This window comes from Dendrobates tinctorius, unplaced genomic scaffold, assembly GCF_039654945.1.
Source record: "Dendrobates tinctorius isolate UK_male_01 unplaced genomic scaffold, ASM3965494v1 ptg000039l, whole genome shotgun sequence".
Taxonomy (NCBI): Eukaryota; Metazoa; Chordata; class Amphibia; order Anura; family Dendrobatidae; genus Dendrobates; species Dendrobates tinctorius.
In genome coordinates this window covers 36,602,536-36,615,143 of record NW_027361707.1, presented here as the reverse complement: position 1 = coordinate 36,615,143, position 12,608 = coordinate 36,602,536, and the positions used below count along the sequence as shown (strand labels likewise).

Below are 12,608 nucleotides of genomic sequence, written 5' to 3'. Positions count from 1 at the left end.
CACAGGACTTTAATCCTGCAGATTTATCTGCAGTTTTCACTACAAAATCCACAGAGGCAAAAAACTCCGTGTGCACATAGTCTTACTTTTCAATGCAAAGTTGGCTGGAATAGAGATCGGACGCCATGTCACGTTTGGAGAGCCCCTAATGTGCCTAAACAGTGGAAACCCCCACAAGTGACCGCATTTTGGAAACTAGACCCCTTACGGAACTTATCTAGATGTGGGGTGAGCACTCTGAACCCCCAAGTGCTTCACACACATTTATAACGTAGAGCCATAAAAATGTAAAAATCATTTTTTCCACAAAAATGATCTTTTCGACCCCAATTTTTTATTTTCCCAAGGGTAACAGAAGAATTTGGACCACAAGAATTATTGTGCAATGTGTCCTGAGTACGCTGATACCCCATATGTGGGGGTAAACCACTGTTTGGGCGCATGGCAGAGCTAAGAAGGGAAGCAGCGCCAGATTTTACTGTTATGGTTTGCAGGTGCCATGACTCACTGGGAGAGCCCATGAGGTGCCAAAACAGCAGAACCCCCCATAAGTGACCCCATTTTATGACTTACACCTCTCAGTGAATTCATCTAGGGGTGCAGTGATCATATTGACACCATGGGTATGTCACAGAATTTTATACCATTTGGGCAGCCATGCGAAGAGACTCAGGAGGAACGGAGCGCTATTTGCCTATTCAAGTGAATGGCTCTGTGCACATGTCAGTGTGTTCCACAGACCATGTGTCCATGGGCAAAACATGCTGACATGTCCGTTTTTCAATGTCGTCGCTGGCCACAAAACATCCATCACACGTGCATACGCATAACACACATGGATGTCATCCATGCGACACGCATCGGCGCCGGGGAAGAAGCATTACAGCAAGTGCTGTTCCCCGGCGCCGGGTGCTGATTATAGCTCTCATCAGTCTCCCCTTCTTGTGCTGATCGCCCGCAGAGCAGGGGAGAATGACAAGATCAGCATCCGGCGCCGGGGAACAGTGCTTACTGTAACGCTTCTTCCCTGGTGCCCGTCCATGTGGTACTGATGCTGCACACGCATGCCACACGTGTGCCGTAAGTATTACACACATGGACACTGACATCTCCGCTACCGGAAATATCAGGAAGTGTGAAAGAGGCGTTATAGCGGGTTTTTATGTTTGGCAGCTGTCACACACTAAAAGACGCTTTTTATTGCAAAAAAATAATTTTTGCATCATCACATTTCGAGAGCTATGATTGTTCAATATTTTGGCCCACAGAGTCATGTGGGGTCTTGTTTTTTGCGGGACCATTTTTTGGCACATGACGTTTTTTGAGAGACAGAATGAGCAAAAGCCAGCAATTCATGAATTTCTTTTTTTTTGGGGGGGGGCGTTTACACCGTTCCACGTGTGGTAAAATTGATAAAGCAGTTTTATTCTTTGGGTCAGTGCGATTACAGCAATACCTCATTTATATCATTTTTTGTGTTTTGGTGCTTTTATACAATAAAAACTTTTATATAAAAAAATTATTATTTTTGCATTGCTTTATTCTGAGAGCTATCACTTTTATTTTTCAGGTGATGGAGCTATATGGCGGCTTATTTTTTTTTTGTGGGACAAGATGACGTTTTCAGCGGTACCATGTTTATATCCGTCTTTTTGATCGCGTGTTATTACACTTTGTTTGGCAGTATGATGATAAAGCATTGTTTTTTGCTTATTTTTTTACTGGGTTCACTAGAGGGGTTAACTAGTGAGACAGTTTTATAGGAGAGGTCATTACAGACACAGCGATACCAAATATGTGTACTTTTATTGTTTAGATTTTTTTAATTCAAATATTTATTTAGTGATAGAATATTGATTTTTTTTATTTTTTAAATATTTTTACAATTATAGAATATAGATTTTTAAAAAATATTTTTACAGTTATTTAAACTTTTTTTTTACTTCATTCTATCTCTTACATGTTGTCCCACCATGGGACAATCATTTTTTGCAGGCTGATCGCTTAGACTATAGCATGCAGATGAAGATCTGCATGCTATAGAAGCTGTCAGCGCTGCACTTTCTGCACACTGACCTGAGAGACTTCCTGATCATGCACTGCGCATGACAGGAAGTTTCTCAGCTCTGGTACCCAGGTGTTGTCGGATTGCCATAGCAGCGATCGTCACGCCGCGGGGGTCTCCGATCCAAAGGCAGAGGGGCTGTCAGCCCTCTGCTTGCTCCCAGGATGCTGTGATCGCATTCGATCACAGTATTCCGGGGGATAAAGTGCCGGGAGCGGTCTGTGACCAGTGGTGTGGGGGGGCCCACCAGCCCAGGGAAAATTGCCCCATTATAATCCGCCACCATAGCACCACGCCCCCATGTATCAACCCTTTCCTCCCCCTCCTAGACCCACCGGCCACCGCAGCGCCAGCCCCTCACTGATAAATCCCTGCTCTGTGCGCACACGACCTGTGATGAGGTCACAGGAGGGGAGGAGTCAGGGGTTTCAGTAGAGGCCCCTGATCATGTGACCCCTGACTCCTCCCCTCCTGTGACTTCATCACAGGTCCTGTGCACACAGCCATCATTGTATTGTATGCGGGACTCTGCTGTGCTGGTTGTCATGATGCTGGATGAGGAAAGTATGTGTGGGGTCAGGAGGGGTTTACAGGATGGATGTAGCTGCGTGTGTGTGCGAGGTGTACGGAGCAGACCCGCGAATGTGCGAGGTGTACGGAGCAGAGCCGTGTGTGTACGAGGTGTATGGAGCGGAGCCGTGTGTGTACGAGGTGTATGGAGCGGAGCCGTGTGTGTACGAAGTGTACGGAGCGGAGCCGTGTGTGTACGAAGTGTACGGAGCGGAGCCGTGTGTGTACGAGGTGTATGGAGCGGAGCCGTGTGTACGAGGTGTACAGAGCGGAGCCGTGTGTGTACGAAGTGTACGGAGCGGAGCCGTGTGTGTACGAAGTGTACGGAGCGGAGCCGTGTGTGTACGAAGTGTACGGAGCGGAGCCGTGTGTGTACGAGGTGTGCGGAGCGGAGCCGCGCGCGATGTATGGAGCAGAGCTGCGCACACGAGAGGTGTACGGAGGGGAGCCGCGCGTGTACGAGGCGTACAGAGCTGAGCCCTGTGTTTACAGAGCTGAGCTGCACGTGTGCAAGGTGTACGGAGCGGAGCCGCGTGTGTGTACGAGGTGTACGGAGCGGAGCCGCATGTGTGTACGAGGTGTACGGAACGGAGCCCTGTGTGTACAGAGCTGAGCTGCACGTGTGCGAGGTGTACGGAGCGGGGCTGCACGTGTGCGAGGTGTACGGAGCGGAGCCACGCGTGTACGGAGCGGAGCCGTGTGTGTGTACGAGGTGTACGGAGCGAAGCCGCATGTGTACCAGGTGTACGGAGATGAGCCGCGTGTGTACGAGGTGTACGGAACGGATCCCTGTGTGTACAAAGTGTACAGACCTGAGCCATGTGTTTACGGAGCGGAGCCATGTGTGTATGAGGTGTATGGAGCAAAGCCGCATGTGTACAAGGTTTACAGAGCAGAGCCATGTGTGTACAAGGTGTACAGAGTGTGGCCGTGTGTGTATAAGGTGTACGGAGCAGAGCCGCATGTGCACGAGGTTTACGATGTGTGTACTGAATGGAGCTGTGTGTGCGAGGTGTACGGAGCGAAGCCGTGTGTACGAGGCATACAAAGCGGAACAGTGTGTGAATGAGGTGTGCGGAGCCATGTGTGTACAAGGTGTATGATGGGGAGCATTCATACCTCCCAACCGTACCAGATTTTGAGAGTCTGCCCCACTGCCCCGACCTGGAGCTTACTTTTCCCGTGGACACAGGAGTATATGGCGGAGCCCCAAGGAGCACTTGAAAACTCGCACATGACATTCTATCGGAAGTGACGTGATGGAAAATGACCAGAGGAGATTGTGACGGAACCATGGAGGCTCTTCAGGGAATGCTTCAGATCATCACCATGTCCTCCTTTGAGAGCGCGGACAGCGGGATCGCCTTGGACTCGGGGATGTCGGCCATGTGAGTGGATGATGATATGTCCTGCACCAGGAGGCTCAGGTGGGCACTACAATGAGAGCTGGTATAGTATCTTTATAGAATCTTTCTTTCCCCTCTTTCCTTGTCTTTTTCTTTCTTTCTTTCTCTGTTCTTTCTTTCTTTCACTTTCTGTTCTTTCTTTCCCCTCTCTTTCTCCCTCTCTGTTCTTTCTTTCTTTTTTTCTCTCGTTATTCTTTCTTTCACCTTTTTCTTTCTTTCTCTCTTTGTTCCTTCTTTCCCCTCTTTCTTTCTCTCTCCCTCGCTGTTCTTTCTTTCCCCTCTTTCTTTCTCTTTCTTTTTTTCTCTCTGTTCTTTTTTTCTATCCCCTTTCTTTCTCTGTTCTTTTTTCCTTTCTCTCTGTTCTTTTTTTGTTTCTCTCTGTTCTTTCTTTCTCTCTTTTCCTCAGTACCAGTCAATGTGCCCACAGTACCAGCCACTGTGCCCTCAGTACCAGTGTGATCAGCAGTGCTAAATGGGTGTGGTTGGGGCGTGGACATGGGTGTGACTAGTTGTGAAATGGGTGTGGTCGGGCGGCCGGTAGCCAATCATCATAGTGGAAGGCATCTGTTTCCATCAACTTTGTTATATGTGGGCAGTGGGCACCTCTAGTAAGGTGGGCACAAGATGGCGGGTTCTTGTCACCTGTGCCTCACACAAGTTACTATGAGATGTAAATGACCAGAGGAGATTGTGACGGAACCATGGAGGCTCTTCAGGGAATGCTTCAGATCATCACCATGTCCTCCTTTGAGAGCGCGGACAGCGGGATCGCCTTGGACTCGGGGATGTCGGCCATGTGAGTGGATCATGATATGTCCTGCACCAGGAGGCTCAGGTGGGCACTACAATGTGAGCTGGTATAGTATCTTTATAGTTTCCTTGTCTTTTTCTTTCTTTCTTTCTCTGTTCTTTCTTTCACTTTCTGTTCTTTCTTTCCCCTCTCTTTCTCCCTCTCTGTTCTTTCTTTCCCCTTTCTTTCTTTTTTTCTCTCGTTATTCTTTCTTTCACCTTTCTCTTTGTTCCTTCTTTCCCCTTTCTTTCTCTCTCCCTCGCTGTTCTTTCTTTCCCCTCTTTCTCTTTCTTTTTTTCTCTCTGTTCTTTTTTTCTATCCCCTCTTTCTTTCTCTGTTCTTTTTTCCTTTCTCTCTGTTCTTTTTTTGTTTCTCTGTTCTTTCTTTCTCTCTTTTCCTCAGTACCAGTCAATGTGCCCACAGTACCAGCCACTGTGCCCTCAGTACCAGTCAGTGTGATCAGCAGTGCTAAATGGGTGTGGTTGGGGCGTGGACATGGGTGTGACTAGTTGTGAAATGGGTGTGGTCGGGCGGCCGGTAGCCAATCATCATAGTGGAAGGCATCTGTTTCCATCAACTTTGTTATATGTGGGCACCTCTAGTAAGGTGGGCACGAGATGGCGGGCTCTTGTCACCTGTGCCTCACACAAGTTACTATGAGATGTATTTTATTCCTGCTATATTTCTTGGCATACTGAAATGTTTTGACCAGTTGGAAGTTGTACAACCTGAGGATTGTGCATGTGTGCACTGCCCGCATGTAGTAATATGTGTCTGTGTGTATATATATATATATATATATATATTTACTCCGACCCCTATATAAACCCTGCCCCTCCAACCGCCGTCCACTTTCCCATGCTCCTGTTCCAATCCTGGGGTCTTTTTTGGTCCCCCTTGGTCCTCCACATGCTGAACATCTGGGACATGACTAACATTGCGCAATGTGCGCTTGTTCGTCGCCAGATGCAGCGTCGTGTTCAGTGTGTGAGGAGACGGCGACTTGTCTGTGGCGTTAACCCCTCTGCTGCCATGCTGGACACAGCCTGTGACGAGGAGCGTCTCTTCCTGTGTATCCGGCCACAGGCTGCACATCGGAGGCTGCTTCTTCTATCTGGGGAAGTTCATGAAGCAGAAGCCTCTGTGTGACTCATGTGAAGTAACTTGTCTGACAGGTCATGGGTCCAGGTCAGCAGGTGATTGCAGGCTATTAGCTGGTTTCGATGTTAGGTACAGGTGAGTCAGGACTAGATGTTGGGTGGAAGCCTTCCACTATTTGTAAGACCTCGTACACACGCTGAGTATTTGATGAGTTTTTACCTCAGTATTTATAAGGCCTCGTGCACACGCTGAGTATTTGGTGAGTTTTTCACTCAGTATTTGTAAGGCCTCATGGACACACTGAGCATTTGGGGTTTTTTACCTCAGTATTTGTGAGGCCTCGTGCACACGTTGCGTATTTGCAGAGTTTTTTTACCTCAGTATTTATCCCCTTCCCGCCACGTATGCGTCATGAAAACTAGTGACTTCCCGACCCCGTCACATGACCGGAGGGCCTATGGAGTCTGAACAGCCCGGGGCCCTGGCTACCCTTAATCCACCCCTGTGCATCAGCATTGCTGTGTGTAGCAGAGATCACAGTCTTCTATGAAAGCCAGCCATAAGCCGGTGCTCACAGTAGGATCGTAATGGCAGGTGCAGAGGTCTTCTGCCGACCCCCGGGTGTCACGACAATCCAATTGCGCCCCACGATCACGTGTCGGGTGCATTGATGGTCAAGATGCAATGACGCACTTCTGGCCGGCACGTGTTAAATCCCACCGTTAGTAATGGACAGCGAGATGTAACCGGATAACAGCCACGGGCAGAGCACCACTACACTCAAGGCTGTTAAAGGCACATGGTGACTGATTAAATCTGCCATCATGTGCGGGGAAAAGTTGTGGGTCGGTGTGCAAGCCCGCATCAAAGGCAGGCACAAACTTTGACGTAAATGTACGTCAAAGGTCATGAAGGGGTAAATGATCCAGCAGCTCTCAGGAGGTTAATTTTCTCCCTATATCTGAATGTTCAATAAGGCGGACAGGGAACATTATATTGCTATTAACGGGCAGATTATTCTTCTAGCACCATTACGTCCATGACACCTTACATGTTAAAAGAGTGTAAAAAAAAAAAAAAAGTACAATAATCATGAATACAAGTCATCGACTGGTACAGGAGGAGAGATAGGACCCTGCCCGTGAGGGATCACTGTTTACAAGGGATGTGTGAGGCTACAATAGGGAGGGTAGAGCTGTTTGTGCAGCAGTATGATGGAACAAGGGTTACTGCAGGTTGTCTGAAGAGGTGAGTCTTTAGGTTTCTTATGAAGGTTCCCATGGTGGGTGAGAATAGATGTTGGTAGACTAACTCACAGCTGTATGGAGGAGACAGGTTGTGGATGGCTTTGTATGCCATGATTGTGGTTTTGAACTGGAGTCTCTGGTCAATCAATGAGGAGCCAGTGAAGGGATTGACAGGGAGAAGAGGTGGGGGAATAGGTGTATTAGTCGGGCAGCAGAGTTTAGGATAGTATTGAGGGATGAAAGTGTGTTAGAAGGGAGGTCACAGAGCAGGAGATTGTAGTCTTTGAGATGGGAGATGATGGGGGCATGCACTATTGTTTTTGCAGATTCCTGAACCAAGAATGCATGAATCCAGGAAATATTTTTGAGTTGGAATTGGCAAGAAGTGGAAAGGGCTTGGATATGTTGTTTGAAAGAGAGATGAGAGTCAAGGATAACCCCAAGGCAGCGAGCAAGTGAGATTAGGGAGAGTGAACAGGCGTTGACTTTGATGGCCAGGTCGGTTGGGAGGCGGGTTGAGAGAGATGGGGGAAAGGTGACAAATTCTATTTTGTTCATGTTAAGTTTTAGAAATTTAGCTAAGAAGAAAGATGAAATAGACAGATGTTGGGATTCTGGTAAGCAAGAAGGTGACATCAGGTCCAAAGAGGTAGATCTGTGTGTCATCGGCATAGAGGTGATACTGAAAACCAAAGGTGTAGATTGAGAAGAGCAGGGGTCCTAGAACTGAACCTTTGGGGACATCTATAGATAGGGGGTGATGAGGTGGTGTGCAAGAGGGAGACAATGTCCGGTCTGTTAGGTATGACAAGATCCAAGATAGGGCCAAGTCTGTGATGCCAAGAGATGAGCGAATCTGTAGTAAGGGGGAGTGGTCCACTGTGTCGAAGGCAGAGGACAGGTCTAGGAGGAGGACAGTCGTGTCCCTTGGCTTAGGCAGTTAGTAGGTCATTGGTGACCTTAGTCAGGGCAGTTTCAGTGGAGTGATGCAGCTGGAAGCCAGATTATAAGTGGTCAAAGAGGGAGCAGGAAGAGAGGTGGGAGGACAGTTCAAGATGGACGTGTTGTTCCAGTAGTTTTGAGGCATAGGGGAGAAGTGATACGAGTCGATAGCTAGATACAGAGGATGGGTCAAGGGTGGGCGTGATCAAGGTACATATAAAGCATAAGGGGGAAGACCCCAGTTGTTAGTGAGAGGTTGAAGAGGTGGGATGAAGACTGGTGAGGTTTAGTATGAGGTGGGACAGGATCAGTCAAGTGCACAGGTGGCGAGATGTGATCTGGAGAGTAGAGAGGAAAGTTGGTCTTCTATAATGGCAGAGACACTGGTTTTGGAGGAGGAGGGCTGAGTTATGAGGAAGGGCTGTAGGCCTGAGCTTTCTCAGATGTTAATTTTCTGCTTGAAGAATTAAGCAAAGTCTGCAGCTGATATGAGAGGAGAGAGAGGGGGTGCTGGGGGATGGAAGAGACAACTGAAACTACTGAATAGCTGATTAGGGTTGCGAGACAGGGAGGATATAAGATATGAGAAGCAGATTTGTTTTGCTGCAGTGAGTGTGGACTTGAAGGTGGCGTTTTCCAAGGAGACAGGTCCCCATTAACTATACAAAAGGAATCTACTGAGAACAAATGCCAGGAAGATCCCTTCCACTAATCTATTCAGTAAATCTACATCAGGAGAAAACAGCATCCTGAGTGAGAAACTCCACTACTGCTTTGCAGCGTGACCAGGAGCTGAGCAGATTGATATATAGAAGATTCAGGGAAACCCGTGACTTAATCATTTACACTTTGCGGCCCAGCTCCATACACATATGACTTGCACAGTACATGTACGGCAGATAGTAAAATATACCCAGCTTATGATGAATTGAACCCTTTAAGTCTTTCAACTTGTGGTTTTTGCTGACTTTGTTGCACTAGATTCATCAAAATGGCACATGAGACTCGAGTTTTGAGCATAACCTCAAGCTGTCTTTTTCCTAACTGGTTCTGCGAGTGCTTAAATGGGAAAAGTTGCAGCCAAATAACTGATATATTCACTCCAGGGAGGACTAGAAGAGTAGAATTGTGCCAAATTTTGCAACTTTTTTTTTTTAAATAGTCGCATTTAATGAATCTGTTTAATTCATCTGGAAAGTCACACTGACATAAAAATCAGAAACCGCTTGGAGGAAAAAAAAAAAGTACAAATAGTTTGATTAATTTGTCACGTCCAAAATGCAATGATGAATCGTGCCTAAAGCGTTCAACACCTATAAAACAAATGTGTGAGATATGACTGGCAGATACAATTTTTGATTTTTTCTTTATTTTCAGACATTTCTCCACTCAGCACGTAGATGTATTAAAATTGCAGAATCATCTGAAGATGGAGGCGCAGATTCTAGATTTGCTTTGGTCGTGTTAGTAAAAAAATAAGTGCATAGCAAGGTCATTGCGCTTTAGTTCATTACGTCCACATAGGACGAAGCAGATCCGGTAACTGATGTCCGGATTATTTGGGCTTCTTGTCCTTACTCAGCCGATCGGCGAATTCTACCAGAGTCCTTGTGGGGCGGCCGGACATGCCCTTGCGCAGATAAGGGACCTCATCCTTGTTGGACATGACTCTGGCTATATCCAGGTGAGCCCAGTGCGGGGACGTGACAAACTCCTTCAAGAAAGCCGCGGCCGTACACGCACCCCCAGATCTGCGAGAAGAAAACCTTTCATTAGTTTCTGTGGAGCAAGATACATTACCTCATGTATACTACTGATGTGGAAATTGTAGGTTTATTTTTTAATAAAATCCACATAAAAAGGAAAAAAAAAACCCCAATAATAATAATAATATTCCCATGATAGAAATTGATGACATACCCTGTAGGGGTGCACCCATGTGGTTAGGATCTCACCAATCATTTCTATAGGAATTCCAACAGATGAGCAAATCTGGATCTCCGTTTTGGTGATGGATGGAGGTCTCAGAGGCGGGGGTCGCTCTATGAGATACTTTAGAAACCTACTACAACCACCATATTTACATCCATTACCTGCTGTACTTCCCGACATTATTAAGGTCTGCGAGGGCCGACTCAGTCACTTGTTTAGTGTAATGATCAAAGAGAGGCATTCTCCATACACGATCCCCAGTCACGACGCTGGCCTGGAAGGAACATGAAACATCAGCAGTAAATTCAGCAATGTGGAGGACATCCCACAGGTCTAGAATACATACTTGGTGCCTTCCCACAAAAGGTGCAGGTGTACGGAGTTCTCTCAGGAGCTGAGCCGCCCCCATACAGAACAGATGCTGGCAGTGTTACACAGCTGGCAACTGCCTCTAGTAGCAACAACTGGAGCTAGCTCAGATCGCTGTATGACAGCTGAAATAGTGCTGAATGGGAAGGTGCTGATGGTTTCGTTGGCAGCCAGACACCTTCTGAAGCCCTCATTGCCTCCATCTTTGTGCTCCTACGCAGCCTTGCCCTATCTTAATAGGCGACTGGTAATTTTTACTATATATTGCTGCAGTATACAGAACAAGTTCAAGTAAAGAAAAACACACCCTGACAGTATGAATTGAATTCCTTTTCCTGATCTGAATCTATTTGGCATTGCTGCAAAATGAAGGAAAAACAATGAAAAATGTTAAGAATTACAATACTGGAAAAGACAAAAAATAAAGCCAAACTGAACATTTTTTTGGTCAACATAACCTCCAAAAAATGCAGTGAAAAATCAAAACGTTGCATGGACCCCATAATTGGGTCAAGGAAAAGAGAGAAAAAAAAATCTCGCCATGTGAAAAACAAGCTCTTGCACAGCTATATGAATGGAAGAAATTTTTTTTATTCTTTTTATTTATTACAAAAGTTCCAAATGTTTTCTTTAAGACCAAACAAAGGGGGGAGCCCAAACCTATGCAGCTTTGGCACTGTTGTAATTGCACTGACCTGAATAATTGTGTTCCAGGTCATTTACTGCACAATGAGCGCTATAAAAAAAAAAATTAAAAAAAAAAGACAAATATAGTACAAAAAGTGAATGGTGTCTTTCAAAACTAGAACACACCCTCCTCCCAACCCAAAAAAAAAAAAAAAAAAAATCTCTCGTACAGTTATGTTAGTGGACAAATAAAGAGCTACTGGAATAAGGAAGGGGGGGGAATAAAGTGAAATGAACAATGATTCAGACAGAAGAGCATGTTATGACAAGAAGATAGAAAGTAAAATGTTTCCGACCTCTTGAAGGTGATTCCAAAGCCAAGAAGAATTGGTGAAGACTCCAGTGGCTGCAGATCCCAGGGCTACGTCCATTGCACCTACACAACAATTCCCGGTGAGCCGTGCTCCTCGTGAGAAGACACAGGCAGACATCTACATACAATAACTGCATACAGCTGCAGTACAATCCCACAAAGTGAAACGGATAAAGCCGGGCTCCATCTGCACCAATCACATCCTGGTAGCTGGTTGTGTCTACTGACACTTCTTCCACCATTCATATTCCACCCAATTGCAGCCGCCATAAAGCACAGACCACCAGACAGACAATGCAAAACTAATAAAATATACAGCTAAAGAAAAAACAAACATTATTTCTCTACGACATACATTATATTTTTTTGAAATCCAAATTAAAAGGGTTCTCCAGTTATTACCCATCCATAGGACTGGTGATTAGAGTTGAGCAAATTTGTTCGGGTTCCCTCTTATTCGGCAAGCTATAAGCGCTTACCAAATAAGCTGCAGAGGGAACCCGGCTTCCTGGATCACACCGGCTGAACGGCTCTGCAGCTGCATGTGTCGCGCCTGTGTCAGTCACAGCATGTGACATATGCAGCTGCGGCGGCGATCAGCTGATGGGCAGGCGTGATCCAGGAACCCGGGTTCCCTCTGCAAAGTCGCCCAAGTCTACTGGTGAAATCTTACTGATCGGTAACCGTATTGATCGGCAAAATTGGAACTTTTATCTCTGGTTAAATAGAGCGGCAATGCAGATACCTGACCGCTGCTCTGCTCATCCTATGGGGGGCTGCCCAGTGCTGCACTCGGCTTTTTCTGGCAGCCCTGTAAGAGGAGGTATGGAGCAGTAATCAAGTATCCAATCTGCCACTCAATTTTGTAACTTGAATTAAAAAAAAAAGCTCAATCAGGGACAGTTATTCCCTGGTCAGACCCTCACCGATCAGTAACGGATCATCTATTCTGAGCTGGTGAAGGGGGATGGGGCCTGGCTACACCCGCCCATTAAATTCATCAAAAGTGGGGGGTGATTCTTACTCTACAAGTGTTACTCCAGTCCTGTTTCTTGCGAGGTGCATGGATCCGCACAGCAGTGATAACGAGTTTGGGGCATCCTAAGTGGCGCGCGCCTCTCACGTTGAGACCCCACACTTAATGAATCGGAGCCCATGTGTACATTCTTCCAGCCCCTTCCATCAT

The 12,608-nt window shown here is 46.4% G+C and overlaps 1 pseudogene; it reads right to left on the bottom strand.

Moving 5' to 3' along the window:
- Window positions 1–9,468: 9,468 nt before the first annotated feature.
- Window positions 9,469–12,608, bottom strand: part of LOC141088505 (cytosol aminopeptidase-like) — a 46,846-nt pseudogene continuing 43,706 nt past the window's right edge.